The sequence below is a fragment of the Balaenoptera physalus genome (genome assembly GCF_965194825.1).
Source record: "Balaenoptera physalus genome assembly, chromosome: 13".
NCBI classification, from domain to species: Eukaryota; Metazoa; Chordata; class Mammalia; order Artiodactyla; family Balaenopteridae; genus Balaenoptera; species Balaenoptera physalus.
The window spans coordinates 105,090,437-105,106,655 of NC_138892.1; the positions used below are offsets into that span (position 1 = coordinate 105,090,437).

The 16,219-nt window shown below is 57.1% G+C and overlaps 1 protein-coding gene and 1 long non-coding RNA gene across 3 annotated transcripts in view; both read right to left on the minus strand.

Annotated features, from left to right (window-relative positions):
- Positions 1–16,219, minus strand: part of TSPAN9 (tetraspanin 9) — a 181,243-nt gene that overhangs the window by 12,870 nt on the left and 152,154 nt on the right. The gene's annotated exons all lie outside the window — the stretch shown is intronic.
- Positions 6,312–8,423, minus strand: LOC309641266. Its single transcript, XR_014252586.1, has 2 exons — positions 8,334–8,423; positions 6,312–6,616 (listed from the first exon to the last, which is right to left on the minus strand). It is a non-coding gene; the product is annotated as an uncharacterized lncRNA (long non-coding RNA).

Genomic DNA, 16,219 nt, shown 5'->3' on the forward strand with positions numbered 1-16,219 from the left:
CAATGTGCAGGGAGGCCCTCCCTGGGGTGACCTCCTGTGCCAGGGCTGGACATCCCTGCCTAGCCCTCTGTGTAGACGCGCTGCCCATCTCCACAAAAACACCAGTGCTCCCAGGCCAGGTTCACGTCTCAGCCCTTTCTCTCCCACTGTGGGGCCCAGAACATGCCTGGATACTGCAGAAATATTTGTTCCATGGATGGATGGATGGAGGGATGGGTGGAGGGAAGGATGGATGGAGGGATGGAGGGAGGGAGGGAGGGATGGATGGGTGGAGGGAGGGATGGATGGAAGGAGGGAGGGATGGATGGATGAAGGGAGGGATGGATGAATGGATGGAGGGAGGGAGGGAAGGAGGGAGGGATGCATGGATGGATGGAGGGAGGGATGGAGGGAAGGATGGATGGAGGGATGGAGGGAGGGAGGGAGGGATGGATGGATGGAGGGACGGATGGGAGGGGTTGGGAACAGGATACCCAGACACACAAACCCACCTGAAAAAGAAGGCCCCCTTTGCACCCTCTTCACCACCCCCGTGCCAAGTTCCCCCCCAACTCCCCCGTAGCCCCTGTTCGCCTGTGTAAGTCGCCTTCTCTACCTGCCCCATCCCCTCAGAGCTCAGCACACCCTCTGGCTACTTTCATCCCCGCAGCCTCTGTGTCTCTGCAGCGCCCCTGTCCCCCACACTCTCTTTGCTTTGCAGGAGCCCCTCAAACCTTTGGCCTCAGCATGCCCCCCTGTTCTCTATGAGCCAGGGCCAAGTGCAACGTTTAACAGCATTTAATAAATTAGTGGATGTGGAGAATAAAAAAGCAAACAGAAACGACTGTAATTTCACAGCCAATGCGCTGGCTGGTAGCCATCCTGCCCGGTCCTGGGAGAAGCCGGCTGCGAGGAACTTCATCACGCGGAGAAGGGGGAATGGTGTCAGCGCGAGGACGGAGGGGGCGGCTACATCATGTTTCAGCCCCCCTTGCCTCTTGGTGGGGGGGGGGGTGGGCTGCAGCTCATTCAATGTCACGGCCATAAAGGGAGATGGGGGATGACGGACAGTGCTTCCAATTCCACACGGAAGGGACAAAGTCACAGGGACACCTTTGCCAAAGCCACCCGGGAGACAGAAGGATCAGGGCACGGAGGGGGCTGGGCCCCCGTGAGAGGGCTCCTCTGTGCCTGGCCCCAGGGGTCCAGCCTCCGCTTGAGCACCCCGGGGTCCCGGTGCTCACCAGCCAATAACACACTCTGTTCCTTTTTTGCACAGCTCTAATTGGTCAAGAATGCTTCCTTATTAACTCAGCAATCCGCTTCCCCAGGGCTAACGTGCATCAGTCCTACTTTTGCCCAGGAAGCCCACCGAGATCAAGTGTAGCAGGACTTGAGGTTCTTGAAGGCCTGTATCTAACAAAAACCTTTCCCAACCTTCTCCTGGCCCATAAAAGGGCTTTTAGGGCTCTCACCCCTGAGTCACCCTCCACTACCGAAAGTTAGGTTCCAGCTCCGGGGGGACCAGCACAGAGTGCAAGACGCCGCTCTCCCCTCCCGCACTCTGAGCTCTACACCTCTAGTAATGCAGCCTGTGCCGCCCCCAGCTTGGCTGGGAGCCACAGCACAGGTGTGGTTCACATTGAGCTCGCGCATGATTCAAACCAAACAGCGTGATTCCTCGGCCATTCTATTTTTAACCCCACACTTTCTCTCTCAAAGCCTCCAATTTCTTCACAACTTCACAGCCTCCAGTATCACCAGCTTGCAGAGGTGACAGGGAGATCACACCCGTATTTCTGAGCCGCATTTTCCTCCAAATAAACAGGACATAAAGCATTTGCATATCTAAAACCCAGTTACATTTTGATTATTGCAGAATGAGGTTATTTTTCTATCTAAGATGGTTCTAGGGGAAAGCATTTAAATGCAGCCAAACTTCAGGGATGTTGTATTTGGGAGCTGTTGAGTCTCTGACGTTAATAAAGCTCTTAAGTTACATGCTTCCCGAGCCCCCTTCTCTCCAGCAAACTTTGCAGGGACATTGGGAACATGGGAACCGCGCCCCCCAATTCACTGGCACACCCTATCGGTTGAGAGGGGCTCCTGCTACAATACCTCTTGCTATCTAAGACTCTTAAAAGTGCTGGGGGTGAAAGAGCTGAGAGGGGGGAGACCCCTCTTGAGACCCCGAGGCCAGCCCTTCCTCCCTCCAGTCGGTTAGGGTCCTGGGTAGGGGTAAATGCAGGTACCGCAGCCTTGGCCCCAAGCTGGCTGCACAAAGGGCCTGGTATCCTCTGACCCCAGTGGAGGCAAGGGAGGAGACTGGCTTTGCTGAAGCACTGCCCACCTGTTTGGGCTTCCTGGCCTGGCCTCAGTATGGAGGGCATTTGCCCTGCCTAGGGGCTCACACCAACCAAGGCATCTGTGGGACTGCAGGGTGGCAAGCCCTGTGTCTGTCCCTGGGCCTCAAAGGCCAGGGCAGGGGTGCCAACAGCAGGCCCAGTCTCCACGACAGCTGATGCCCAGGGAGCAAAGGGCAAGGAGTAGAACTGGGGAAGGGGTCTACCTTGGGCTCTCCCAACACGGCCCCTTTAAAGCTCTGGACTTCCACACCGTTCCTGTCTGGGAGAAAGGCTTGCAGGGCAACAGGGCTCACCTCCCCTACCTGCACCTGCACCCTGGTTCCCAGGCCATCTGGGCTCCTCAAATCTGACAGCAGGGCCCAAACCAACCTTCTCAGGTGCCAGCTACGGCACCTCAGTCTCGGACTGACCACAGGCCTGCTCACTCGGTGGGGAGATGGAAAGAAAAGGAGGTGGAAACCAGCTCAGAGCCCCCAAGGGGGCCCGAGGAACAGGCCCAGATGGACCACAGAATGTTGTGTGGTCAGAAGGAACGGGTGCTACAAAGCCCCTGCCAGCCTTGTACTGTCCACACTGACCCAGGCTAACAGTGGCGGCCCTTCCAGGGCGGGCCCACCGGGCTGGCAGAGCTGCACGTGCTTCCTGTTCAAGCTAGGGTGGGGTGGGGTGGGTGCAGGGGAGAAGGGACACAAGGGGAGCATTGTAACCCAGGATTCCCAAGCTCGCTCCACGAGGATGGAGCCCCTGGACGGCGGGGTTCTGCTCCCCTCAGGAGAGCACACAGCTGTTTTCCACCCCTGCTCTATACAGGAGAGGAGATAGGCTAAAACAGCAGGGGGCAGGCTCGGGGAAGAGCTTCTCAGATGGAGGAGACAGTCGGCTATCCTGGCTCCACTGGAGGTTTCTGTTCCCTGAGCCAGTGGGAGGACTGCCCTTCGCTGGGAACGTCGGGGGAAGGTGACCCCAAACTCCAGAACTTGTCAGCACTCAACAGGACACAGCTTGGAGCCTCGGGCCACCCAAGACCAGCAACTCTTGGGCAGGTGCTAGTGCAAGAATGGGTACTCTGTGCTGGGGCAGGGGTGTGCACGGAGCCCTCATCATCTGCGCCCCAAGCGCCACGGCTCTGGAGCCGGGAAGGAGCCACGGGGAGCCAGCCTGGACCACAGCGAGAGGCACTGCCTGAGCCCCCAAGGTCACAGTAAGCTGGGAGGGAAAAGCGCCAAGGACTCAGAATACTCGTCAGAGGAGTCTGGAGAAAGGATTTTCCCACCACAGGCATATTTTTTCCCTTCCTGCGTTTGTTTTATTTTGTGTATCTGGGGAGAAAGGCACTCTTGACAGCATCAAAGCACAGAATAATACATGAAGCTGGGGCTGCCTTGGGAGTCAGGGATGGGTTTCAGAAACCTATCTTCAAGGTTCACGTTGAAACTGGGGCCACCTGGGCTTCCCTGAGAAAGCAGAACCGTCCACAGCCCGCATCTCTGGACATGGGGCCCCAGGTGACGGCAATGGTCCAGCCGCCTTTCTGGGATGTCTCTCCGCTGAGAGACTGAGGGAGAAAAAAACACGTCCCCAGCACTCGGGGACACGGAGAAGATGAATGGGATTGTGCCTGCCGAGCCCTTTGTGTTCCTCGGAATATAAATATCGTACAAGGTACTGTGCTATTATTCAAAATCCTCGGGAAATGCAGGGGATACCTTGACTTCACATCACATCTTTCTGGCAAAGAGCTCAAATGATCTGGGAGACTATAACTCACCCTACAGAATGGGGAGGGCGTGGAGCTCATTCTCCCTGTTTGAGGAGAGGCGCCCCCAGCCCCCCTAGAGAGGAAGAAGAGTCACGCCATGAAAATACGTCCACTTCGGGGTGCCTCTCATTCGGCAGGGCTGCCTCCATTCGGCCTGCCACAGAACGGAGGCCCTTTAATAATGTAAAGAGCACGGTCTCCCCTGGCTTGAGCTCAGCAAATAACACTCCCTGATTACATGTGTAGGTATCGGGAAGGATCGTGGTGGACACCCAGCTCCATCTCTGGCCCCAGGACAGCCGCCCACACACACTTCAGCTAGAAGCCTCGGACGTGGCCAACATGATTGGTCCTCTCTCCAGGGATGCTCTGCCCGCAGCCCGATTATTTACACTGCCAGCCGGGAGCCGTGTCCACCCAGGTCGGGATTTGACATTTCTGACATGTTTTGTGGGGAACACAGGCTGGCTAAGTTCGGGTTCCTCTGCCAGAGGTGGTCTCTGCACCAACTTTACGTGTCAGCCTGAGACCCCCTCCTCGCCCCGGCCCTGGGCCGACTCTGTCATCTGGCAGAACGGGAGACCCTGGTCCGCCTTCTACCCTTTGATGTGCCCACTGCCATTCAGGCCACTCGCTGAAAGCAGCCGGGCCACGGCCTGGCAGGCGAGTGCGCCCAAGGTCACAGAGGTCATTCGGGGAGGAGCTTCACGCCTTGCCCTCACCCACCCGGCGCCTTCCCTGTCTTCACTACCCCCCGGAAGCTGTTGCCAGGGACACCAACCATGGTCCCGTGGTTCTGAGTGCTTTGCCCCATCTGCCTCACTTAATCCTCCCAACCCAATGGTGGGGACAGGGGGAGGGCATTTTCGTCCTCCCCGTTCTACACCTGGAAGGGTGAAGGCACAGAGAGGTTAGGTGGTGAAGGAACCCAGGAAATCTGCCTCTGGAAACCATGTTCTGACCCACCAGGCCCCCCTGCTTAGACCTAGGGCGTCCCAAATACATCAGAAAGGGGTCCCTGGACGTGTCCATGCTTGGAGAGGGGAGGGCCAGCCACTGCGTACGGCGTGCCTGGGACCCACCTGTGGCCTGAGAGGGTGGGGAAAGCAGGGATGGTGACAGCGATGGTGGTGACGAGGGTGGCGACAATGACAACGACGCTAAGAACACGGACGAGGAAGCTAACATCCACTGGCCCCGAACCCATGCCAGGAACCGCACCAGCCGCTTTCCACAGAAGCCAGACAAGGGGTCTACAAAGAGCAAAAGCTGGAGAGGCTGTGGAGAAAAGGGAACCCTCCTGCACTGTTGGTGGGAACGTAAATCAGTACAGCCACTACGGAGAACAGTATGGAGGTTCCTTAAATAAACTAAAAATAGAGTTACCATATGACCCAGCAATCCCACTACTGGGCATATACCCGGAGAAAACCATAATTCCAAAAGACACACGCACCCCAATGTTCACTGCAGCACTATTTACAAGAGCCAGGACACGGAAGCAAGCTAAATGTCCATCAACAGATGAATGGATAAAGAAGATGTGGTACATATATACAATGGAATATTCCTCAGACATAAAAAGGAATGAAATAGTGCCATTTGCAGAGACGTGGATAGACCCAGAGACTGTCATACAGAGTGAAGTAAGTCAGAAAGAGAAAAACAAATATCGTATAATATCGCTTATATGTGGAATCTAGAAAAATGGTACAGATGAACTTATTTGCAAAGCAGAAATAGAGACACATGTAGAGAACAAACTTATGGATACTAAGGTGGGATAAACTGGGAGATTGGGATTGACATATACACACTATTGATACTATGTATAAAATAGATAACTAATGAGAACCTACTGTAGAGCACAGGGAACTCTACTCAGTGCTCTGTGGTGACCTAAATGGGAAGGAAATCTAAAAAAGAGGGGATCTACATATATATACTCGTATAGCTGATTCACTTTGCTGTACAGTAGAAACTAACACAACATTGTAAAGCAACTATACTCCAATAAAAATTTTTAAAATAATTTTAAAAAACCAGACAAGGTAGTTCCTACTGTTTCCCCCCACTTTGCAAATGAGAAAACCAAGGCTCAGAGGTTAAGTATCTCACCTGAGCTGGATTTTAATCCAGTCTGATGCGACTCCAACCCTTTGACTGAAGCCTCTCTATGCCTCAGACAAACAAACACACAAACAAAAAAAACCCCAAACTTCATTTTATTAACATTCTCCACGGTAGCCCAGTCTGAGTCAAGGGAGGCGGGGAGGAGCGCAGGGGCCCGGGACACACCCCGGCAGAGGGTGGCGAGCGACAGCAGGCACAGCTGGAAGGTGGTCTGTCCTGCGTGCCGGCCGGGCGGGTAGAGGCGAGGACCAATCGTTAGGGGTGCCCCCCGCAGGGAGGGGTGCACGGAGTGCACATGTGTTGGGGGCAGACGTCCAGCCAACCTGCACTGCCCACTTTGCTGATTTCACCAGAGTTGCGAAAATTGTTGGCTGTACCTCTGCACAAAGAAGCAAGAAGGAACAAAATAAAATACTTTGGGGCTCGGTGGACCTTCTTATTGTGCCTCTATTTCCACAACCAGAGGAGCTTGTGGAAACGATTCCCTGCCCCCCCCCCCCGCGCCGTGTTTTTCTGGAGGGGGCTTTCACACGCGCCACCCCACACGCGCCCCACAGACCCCTGGGCTCGCTACCCCACGTTACAGATGAGGCCGCCGCAGCTCGCGGGGGCCCCGGCCCCAACTTTCGAAGGCCCGTCCCCGGCCGGCGTGGTCAGCAGCCTCATGGGGACATCCACTTCTGACCCACCAGGAAACGGAGCTTCAGAGGGAACACTCAGAAGCGGCTCGGAGAATTTCCTGTCTTTCGAAAGGAGCGACAGGGACAGCCCTCAGCCCAGCCCCTCCGCAGGGGCCTCAGTACCTGCCCTGAGCCGGGCACCATGCTGACCGCGGCCACCCAGGAGCAGGACACCCAGCTGGACCAGCAAGACCAGCCGGACAGGCAGCCACGACGCAGAAGAGCACAGGGCCAGTGTGAGGTCTGGGTCGGGGCTACGGACGGCTCTGGCCTTGGTTCAAGTTCGCGGAGCCCCCATGTACCAGCCGGGGGGCGGGAATCTCAGAAAACGGCTTTCCAGGGCTTGTTTTTTAAATGGGGAATTCATGGTTCCTACCACATAGAGTTGTAGTTGGGACTGAATGAGATGCACGAAAATAAACTTCCCAGCGTGGTGCTTTTACAAAGCTATAAACGAGGGTCGTTATTAGTACTTATGGCCCGTGTTCCTCAATCATCCTGACTGCTAAGACCGGGCAGAGCGGCTGTTAGCCAGGGGTCCCGCCCAGGCGGCAGCCCCGCGCCCCCAGCTCCCAGCCCCCAGCCCCGGGGGGCCCCCCCACCCATCCAGGCCGCCGCACAGTCAGACCAGATGCGCGTCCCTCACTCTGCCGCCCCACCCTCCATTCCCCAGCCACCCATCTCCGGGAGGTAGCTCGCTTTCCCGACTGGCGAGCATGCTTTCTTTTGGCAGGGAGCTGCTGCCGTCTGTGCTCTGGACCGTAAAACAAGTTTTCATCAATAAATTAAGATAAGCGGAAAGCCAGCTCGAGGGGAGGTGGGCCGAGGCAGCAGGCGGCGGCGGGCGGGAAGTGGCTCTGGGACTCAGAAGGGGTCGGAGTGAATCCAAAGCAGGATGGGCTCCCCGCCTCCTCTCCTTGGACCCCAAGGGCCCCCTTCCACCGGGCTCCTCGCGACGGGAGGCTCGGGAAGTTCCCCGCCTCCCTCCACTCCCTTCCATCCTCCAGCAGGTGAGCAAGCGGCAGTGACAGGTAGAGTCAGGTTCTCAGCAATGCTCTGAGCCAAAGTAATGATCGCGATCGCTGCGTCAGAAGAGCTAAATCTAATCAGACACGTGCCGCCCAATCACTGACACTGAGACCCACCCCCGAAAATAAAACGTGTTTGGCCAGAGCCTCCCCATTCCTCGGCGGGAGCCCTCGGGTCCCTCACTGCACCTTCCACACCACTGTCTCCATGTCTGTCTCACAGCACCCCACCCACCCAAGAAACCTTCCTCTTCCCCCTTTGCACCATTCTCAGTCCCAGCCAGGGCCTTCGGGTCCTCGCTAACGCCCACCTCCTCCTCCAGGCTGGCCAGCCCCGCCCTGACCCCACCTAACACTCTGCAGTGGCTCTGACCGTCTGACCACTCACCAGCCTTGGACCCTTCTCCCAGCCGCCAGTGCTGACCTGGCCGGTGATGTTCCAGCACAATGGCTGCCCGGGGCAGGGTGGGGCGCCTCCCCTCATACCTCTCTGTGTGCATCCCTGGCATCAAGCTGAGCGTTGGGCCAGGTATGGATGGAGCGAGCACAGGGAGGGAGGAGTGCAGGGACGTGGAAGCAAGGCGAGAGCCAGCTCCGCAACAGGAGCGCCTCCCTAGCCCTGGCGCTAGGACACGCAGCCCGCTTCCGGCCATGACACTGAAACAGGCCAGAGCATATGGCAGGAGAAGGGCCATCTGTCCATCCAGCACCACACGCGGGGAGGCGCGGTACCACATATGTTCAGGACTTAACGGACAGGTGAGCCCTCGGGCAGAGCGGCAGGGTGAACCCCAGACGGCACAGCGCACCGGCCACGCGCTGCCAGCGGCTGGAACCACGGGCAAGCCCCTCCCTCCTCTGAGCCTCAGCCCCCACCTTCCAGAGAAAAGGCTGAACCTCACAATATCCCAACCCCTCCAGCCCTGAGGTCCTGGGCTCTCACCTCTGCTCCCCCCTCAGCCTGGCTGAGCAACAAGGAAGGTGGCTACATCCACTTTTCAGGTGAGGAGGCAAGGTCTCTGATGTTGAGTGATCTGCCCCGGAGCTGGGAGGCTGGAACCCACGCCCTGCCTCCCCAGGGTGACCCCATGTCCCTCGGGGAAGGCAGCAGGAAGGAAAAGTGGCAGCACTGCACCGGGCCTGAGAAGTGCTGTGCGACTTACCGCCCCCGTGACCCAAATCCCCCAGGTAAGGAAACGGATGCTTGGAGTTGAGACTTGCTCAGGACCCCATGGTCAAGGGCCCAGGCTGACACCAAGACAAGAACGGACCACTTAAACACACACAAACAGCAGGAGGAGCCGGCAGGGCTTCAGGCCATAATGACATGAAATCAAGACTGCTAAGTATACCCCAACCTGGATATACATCAGAATCAATCACTTCTGAGTTCAGGCGCTTCCCAAAAGCAGAAGGAGCAGAGGAGTGTGAGTTCTTCGACCAAGTCCAGGCAGGGGGGAGGCCTCCCTCCAAGCAGATCCCAAATGGCTCTCCCTCTCTCTTCCCAGCCCCCTCTTCTGCAGCGCACACGCACACACACACACACACACACGCGCGTGCGTGCACACGAGCGGGCGGACAAACGCTCCCCGCACCAAGACCTGGAGGGGAAAGGATGCACTTCATAAACGGCAAACAGAAAAATAACCGAGATGTGACGTGTGAGATGGTAGGAGCCGAGCACAAAGTTCAATGAACGGAACAGAAACATATCGACAATAGCAAAAGGAAACAATTACCACGCATTTTCATATGAGATCCCATCCCCAGGAATAAATGCTCTGGCGTTTGCTTATTCGACAGAAAAAAGCGAGCAGTAGCCGGGGAGGGCTGAGGACCCAGCATAATGCAGACGCTTGCACTTTGTGGCTCCACGTTTCCCCGAAGCTCTGAAAAGAGTGTTTTTTGAGATGCAGGCTGACCCGGCAGACAGAAGAAATAGAAGAAATAACATTGTAAGTGGAGAGATTTTAGGGTGCTGCCTCCAGGGCACCCACTAAACAGACGCCGTCAAATTACCAGGGAGAGGGGCCACTCCCGTCCACTTGGCAGGTTTGCATCTCAGGAAGTAGACGTTACCAAAAAGAAAAAAAAAAAGAAGATTTTCCTTGGAGACGGAAGCTTTCAGGTTCATGGCACCAGCTGCTCAGGGGAGCCAGAGTCTGGCTTCATCTCAGGAAAACTCTGACTTCTTTTGCACGAGCAAACCTAAGGCAGCCCTACAGAAAGCGGGTCCCCAAGGCCCAGAAAGGCGGGGACCAGTGCTGGGGGAGGGGCACGACAGTCCTGCAGAGCGGTGTGTCATCCGCCTGTGGGCCTGATGCTATGGACACTGGACGCACAGGACTTGGGGGAGGACCCTGACGCCTGCACCAGGATGGGGGTCACACTGACCGTGCAGGTACCACACTGCCTCTCGGGTCGCAAAGGGCCCGGGGCCGTTTGCTTGCCCGGACCGTCAGTATTTCTTCTCCGTGGTGTCGTACGCTCTCTGAATGACGTCTTCTGAATCAGGGTGTCTGTCCCAGTCTCTGGAAAACATGCCCCTCCACCCGTGTCCCCATCTATTCCTCCATCCAGGAATCAAAACTTGGATCTGGGGCCAGCGGTTAAGAGCACAGGCTCTGGAGTGAACGCATGGGTTCTGAATCCCAGCTCTGCCCCTTCCCCAATGTAGCCTCATGCCAGTTGACCTCTGTGACTCTGATTCCTCATCTGTAAAATGGGGATAATAATGCTAACTCCCCCAAACTACGTGTAGTACCTACAAGCTTTGTTGTGGAGATTAAAAAGGAGAAAACTTCTAAAGCCCTGAGAACAAGAACACGGCCTAACGTCATAAATGACGCTCATCCGCGCTGTTACCCTTCTGCATCTCGCCCACTCCAAATCCTCCAGCCACACGCCTGCAACTCTCCTGCACCCACCTGGTCCTCTCCACTCCCACGGCCCGGGTCCTGGTCTCATCCCTGGGGCCAGAACACTGAGAAGCACCCCTGTCGGTCACCCCACCTCCCTCCCGCCGTCACCACCACCATCTGAACGCTCCACCTGGGGTACATCACGCCTCATCTTCCAGGCCCAGGAGGGCTCCTGCAGCCTGCGGGGTGCAGCTGAAGCTTCTCAGCACGGCGTCCATCTGAGACCTCCTGCAGGCTCATCTCTTCATTACTAGGCTGCCAGTATCCCCACAGTCCAGGGCACTGGCCCCTCTGTGATGCACCCCAAGCCTCTGCCTGCGTGCCTGCCTGCCGGCTCTTCCCCGCCAGCCGTGCCCCTCCTGCACCCCAACCAGTCAGCAGTGCCATCCTTCCCGTGAAGGGCCCATGAGCTCCACCCTCCCCATGCCCCCTCTGTGCGCTAGAAGCACCTGCCACCTCCCTCACAGCACCCAACACCCTGCGCCCTACAGGGTTCATTCCTTGTTGGTTTTGCCTAAGTCGACTCTTATTTGGCGTCTCCTACAGTGCCTCGCATATAGTAGGCTCCCAAGAGGTATTTTTCAAGTTTTCGCAAAGGCAAGCTCCCGGCAGCATGGGACTAAGACGGTACAACTGTGCAGCCCCCAGCTGGTCCCCTGGGGGAAAGGGTACCTCCCCTTACACTGTCAAAGACCGCAAGGGTCAAGCCTTTCCATGAATACCAAGTATACGCAAACCCCTCGGTGGCACAGAAATGCTGTTGTATCTAATGCAGCTGCATCCCCATGCCCGACCCAAGGCTTGTGACCACAGGGATGACCAACGCGCTTCCGCTGTGTGACTCAGTCATGCCGTCATCTTGCTTCGTTTCCAAAGGCCATTATTAAACACAAACTACGCCAGGAACCACATCCAGCAGAGCTGGGCCCCTCACAGGCTCTCAAAGTGTTCTGAGGGGCTGCTCCACCTGACTACTGCCAGGCAGAAGTGCGCGGCCCCTCCCTGGGCTCAGACTTGGGCACCCACTTGCCGACCGTGACCTCCCCTCGGACGCCTTACAGGCAACTCAAGCTTAACAGGGTCACACGGGAAGCTTGATGCGCAAGCCACGGGGAACCCCAGTCACCAGCAACTCTCTGTCCCCCCCATCACCCACCAGCAAGTCCTGCCGGTTCTACCTCCGATTTTTGACTCCAGCCCACCCATCTCTCCCCGACTCCACTGCTACCCCAACCTCCTCCTTGAACTTCTGCGATCATTTTCTGTTTTCCCAGCTGCCACCCCTGCCCCTCCACTACTCACTCTCCACCGAGCAGCAAATTTCCAGAGGTTCCCCTCATATGTAGAACAAATCCCAAATCCCTTCCCGTGTTCTCCGGGACCCTACACGATCCAGCCTCTGCCTTGCCCGCCTCCTCCGTGCCCTGGTCCCGTTCACCGGCCTCTGCTAGCTCCCAGGCACACCATGTTATTCCGCACCCGGGTGTCCCTTGTCCAGAATGTTCTTCCTTAGAGACTTGTGGTTTCATTCTTCTCCTTTAAGCTTCCTTTGCTCCCCTTCTTGTATGAAAACCTACTATGACTTTAAGTGTTTATTTACTCTTGTCCATCTTCCCTGCTAGAATGTGAGCTCCAGGAGGTCAGAGATTCCTGACTTGTCCCTTGTATGTCCCTCGGGTGCCAGGTTCATGGTAAAGGCTCAATGAATCTCTGTGGAGGGAGGAACAGAGAGAGGGAGGAGACCAGGACTCGGGAACCTCCTGTCCTGGGGAACGTATGCCTTCAGCATACGTGGAGTAAACTTCTCGGGCGTCACCGAGAGCCTGGGAGTGGCAGAAGGGTGGCTGAGCTCAGCACAGAGAAAATGCTGCAGGAGGTGAAAAGCTCTAGTGAAAGAGAACAAGAAGGAGCACGGGCTATGAAGTTGATGGACTCGAGGGAGTTCAATTCCCTGCCCCTGCTGTGCAACGTTAGAAAAGCAAGTTGACCTCTCTGGGTCTTAATTCCTCATTTACAAGACGGAGACAACACCACCAAACTCACAAGGTTGCATAAGCACGGTGCCTGGTACAGACTGATGCTCACAGAAAAGTCTCTTTCTCCAAGGATGCTGGGGGCTCAGGCCCACACACTCTAATTAAATGAGGTCGTCCTCCTGCTCCCGGACGCCGGGCTGCCTGGTGTCACCATCACTCATGCATCAGCCACCTCATCTCAGGGTCTCACCTAAGGGACAAGGGGCAGTGAGGGGGGACGTGGTGAAGCTGGGCATACACCATGCTTGCTAAGATCACGGACATGCTGGCACGTGCATTCAATTCCAGTGAATCTCTGTTGGGCGTCCGCAAGGAACCTCTGCTCCCAACCAAGCCATCATTTTTGACCGTGGCTTGGGGACAAGACCCTGGGAGCAGGTACAGTGGCAGGGTTGGACGTGGTGGGGGGGGCATGGCACGGTGCCGTTCAATACCGCTTGGTTCTAGGGTCACCTCCAGCTCCTTGCAGCCTTGATGGGAGGGGGAGACGAGGAAAAGAACCAGCTCACCTGACATCTTGGTATCAAATGCCAAAGAGCAGCTCCAAACCCAGGGAAAGGGGGAAGGCTCCCTCTGCCCTGAGCCGCTCCCTGAAGGAGACAAGCCACACGGCCCAGGCCACAGATGCTCACAGCGGAGTCCCTCCTCCAGAAGTCGAGGGCCTGTGCTCTCCTTCCCCATCCCAGCGGAAGGACACCAGGGAGGTTTCGAGCCCCAGAATATACCCATGGGTGGGAGGACACGTCCCAGGCCCATAGCACTCAGACCCAAAATGAATCTTGCCAAGGCTCTCGTTTCCTGAACCCCCAAAGCCCGTGGGCTGGACCACCAGGGTGCAGATTCAGCCGGGGACAGAGCCAAGCCTGCCTGCAGGGGGCTCAACCCTCAGCTAGCCAACACCACCCCAGCACCCCTCTCCTCCCTGCCCCCTCAATTATTCTTCCTAAAACTGCTCTTGCCGTGCAGAGCTTCACTGGCTCCCCCCTGCCCTGCGAGGAGCCCACGCCCTCTGGCCTGGCAGTCAAGTTCCTCAAGAGCCAGCCACGGCTCCCCGCCCAGCGTGCCTGCTGGGAACCATCTTACTCCGGCAAAACGGAGAGGCCAGCTTCGTCGTCATCCGAATATCCCCCTGTTCGTGAAAGGAGGACCCTCCTTCTCCTAGCTCACCCCGCAAGGCCAGCTAAGGGCTCCTCCCGCAGGGCATTGTTCTCTGGGAAGAGCATGAAGAATCCGAAGGATAAAGGCCAGTCCCCCCCACGCCTGCGCCCCTGCGGCATCAGCTCTCTGCGCGAAGTTCCCGACTCGGCACACGCAGCGGCCAGTTAGAGAGAAGATGCTGCCCCAGGTGAAAGGGACGTGGGGAGGAAGACAGAGGCGGGAGGTTCCAGAATCCCCGCTGCGATGCTGGCGAGAGGGGGGCCGGGGCCACAGCAGAGGGGCCTGGAGAGCTTGTTGGGGATAATCTATTCCCGCGGCGCCTCTGCCGGCTTCGGCTGGTTGAGCTGAGATGGAACAAGCGGCAAGCGCCGTCGTTCTTGGACGCCTCGGCTGTGACGGGAGTGAGCGCAGAGCGACAGTGGCCATAAAGCAGAGGACGGCCCATGGGGGGTGCGACACTCCACGGGGACCAGTTTCATGGTCCTGGAAAGCGGAGGTTACGAGAAGCTCAGGAGCACGGCCCACCCACAGCAGCAGGAGATGGAGCGGGACCCCCGGCCCCGGGAGGAAGGGGTCAGGCTGGCGGAGAAATCCAGGCTGGAAGTGGCACTTGCAGGGGAAGCAGTGCACACCGCCCACGAGGCTGGCGGCCGAGAACTGCCCACCCGCCACCCCCAGAGAGGAGGGGCAGGCAGGGGCAGGCAGGCAGGCTACAAACCTACCCTCCCTCTGCAAAAGGGTGAGTGTTAACGCCTGCAGCAGATGGGGCGGGAGCAGGAAACCCCCAAAGCCTAGAACTGTAGTGGGAGAGCTTCCTGCTCTTATGTGAGGCATTGGAAAGTGGGTCCCAACTCATCAGGCCGTGTTGGGAGGTGACAGGACCAGGAGGGGGAATCCCTGACCTTCAGCGGTGCTACCCACTCACCCCGATACTCAGCAAGGCAGGTCCCTGGGCCTGAGCTACTTCCCAGGGGGAAGTGCACCGTCTCTGTGCCACAGGGCTGACCACAGGGCTGCCCCAGGACATCCTCCCACGGGACGGCCTCGTCAGAAAGACAGTCACACAGCAGAGTCCGCTTTGCACTTCAGGCACCGGCCCTCCCCTGGATGGACCCTCTTGAAGTCCAGCTCCACGACGGCTCCAGCTCTGTTTTGGACAATGTGGAGTCGTCACAACTTTGGGGGTCTTCTGCAGTCCCCCCGAAAGAGTTAACCTGGCCTCAAACCTGGCGCCTTAACCTGGCGCCGCTGTGGAGCTTATCTGACCTCCTGAAGGGATTAGCACCCGGCTCAAGAAATGCCAATCAGCCAACAGGGCCAAATTTAACCTCAGCCATCCTCCCACCCTCGCCAGGGCACTCTCAAAATCGGCGATTACGCTAGAGGCAGCTCTCACCACAGCCCGTCATCTGCTATTTATAACCCGCTCGCCTTCTGGGAGGAACCAGACACCTCCCGTCACAGCAAGGCACCGAGGGACCCGGCCACCAGGCCGACGCCGCTCAGGATCCTGCAGGAGGCACTCCTCCCAGGTTCCGAGCGGCCCTGCCCTGTCTCTTCGGCTGCACGGACTGAGTGCACCTCTGCCAGGGCCCTGCACTTCCTTGTGCAGGCTCCAGGCTGAGCACCAGACGTGGCTCTCACCAGCTCACCACCCAGGCCCCTCCAGCTGCTGCCTCCCCCAGGGGACCCTCCCTCTTCCTCATCCCTTCATCATTCTGTGGTCCATCCAGACGGCGGAACAGTATTCTGCGCTGAACAGAAATGAGCCGTCACGCCATGAAAAGACATGGACGGACCTTAAACGCATATTACCAAGTGAAAGAAATCCACCTGAAAAGGCGACACACTGTAGGATTCCAACGATATAGCATTCCAAAAAAGGCAAAACGATGGAGACAGAACATTAATCACTGGGTGCCCGGGTTTGTGGAGGTAAAAAGGTAGAGCCCGGAGGATTTTTAGGGCAGTGAAAATACCCTGTATGATACTATACTGGTGGGAACAGATCCTTATACATTTGTCAAATCCATAGGATGTACAACACCAAGAGTGAAGCCTCACGTAAACTACAGATTTTGGGTGACCATGACTTGTCGATGTAGGTTCATCCTTGGTAACAAGTGTTGCATCTGGTGGGGATGTTGATAATGGGGGAG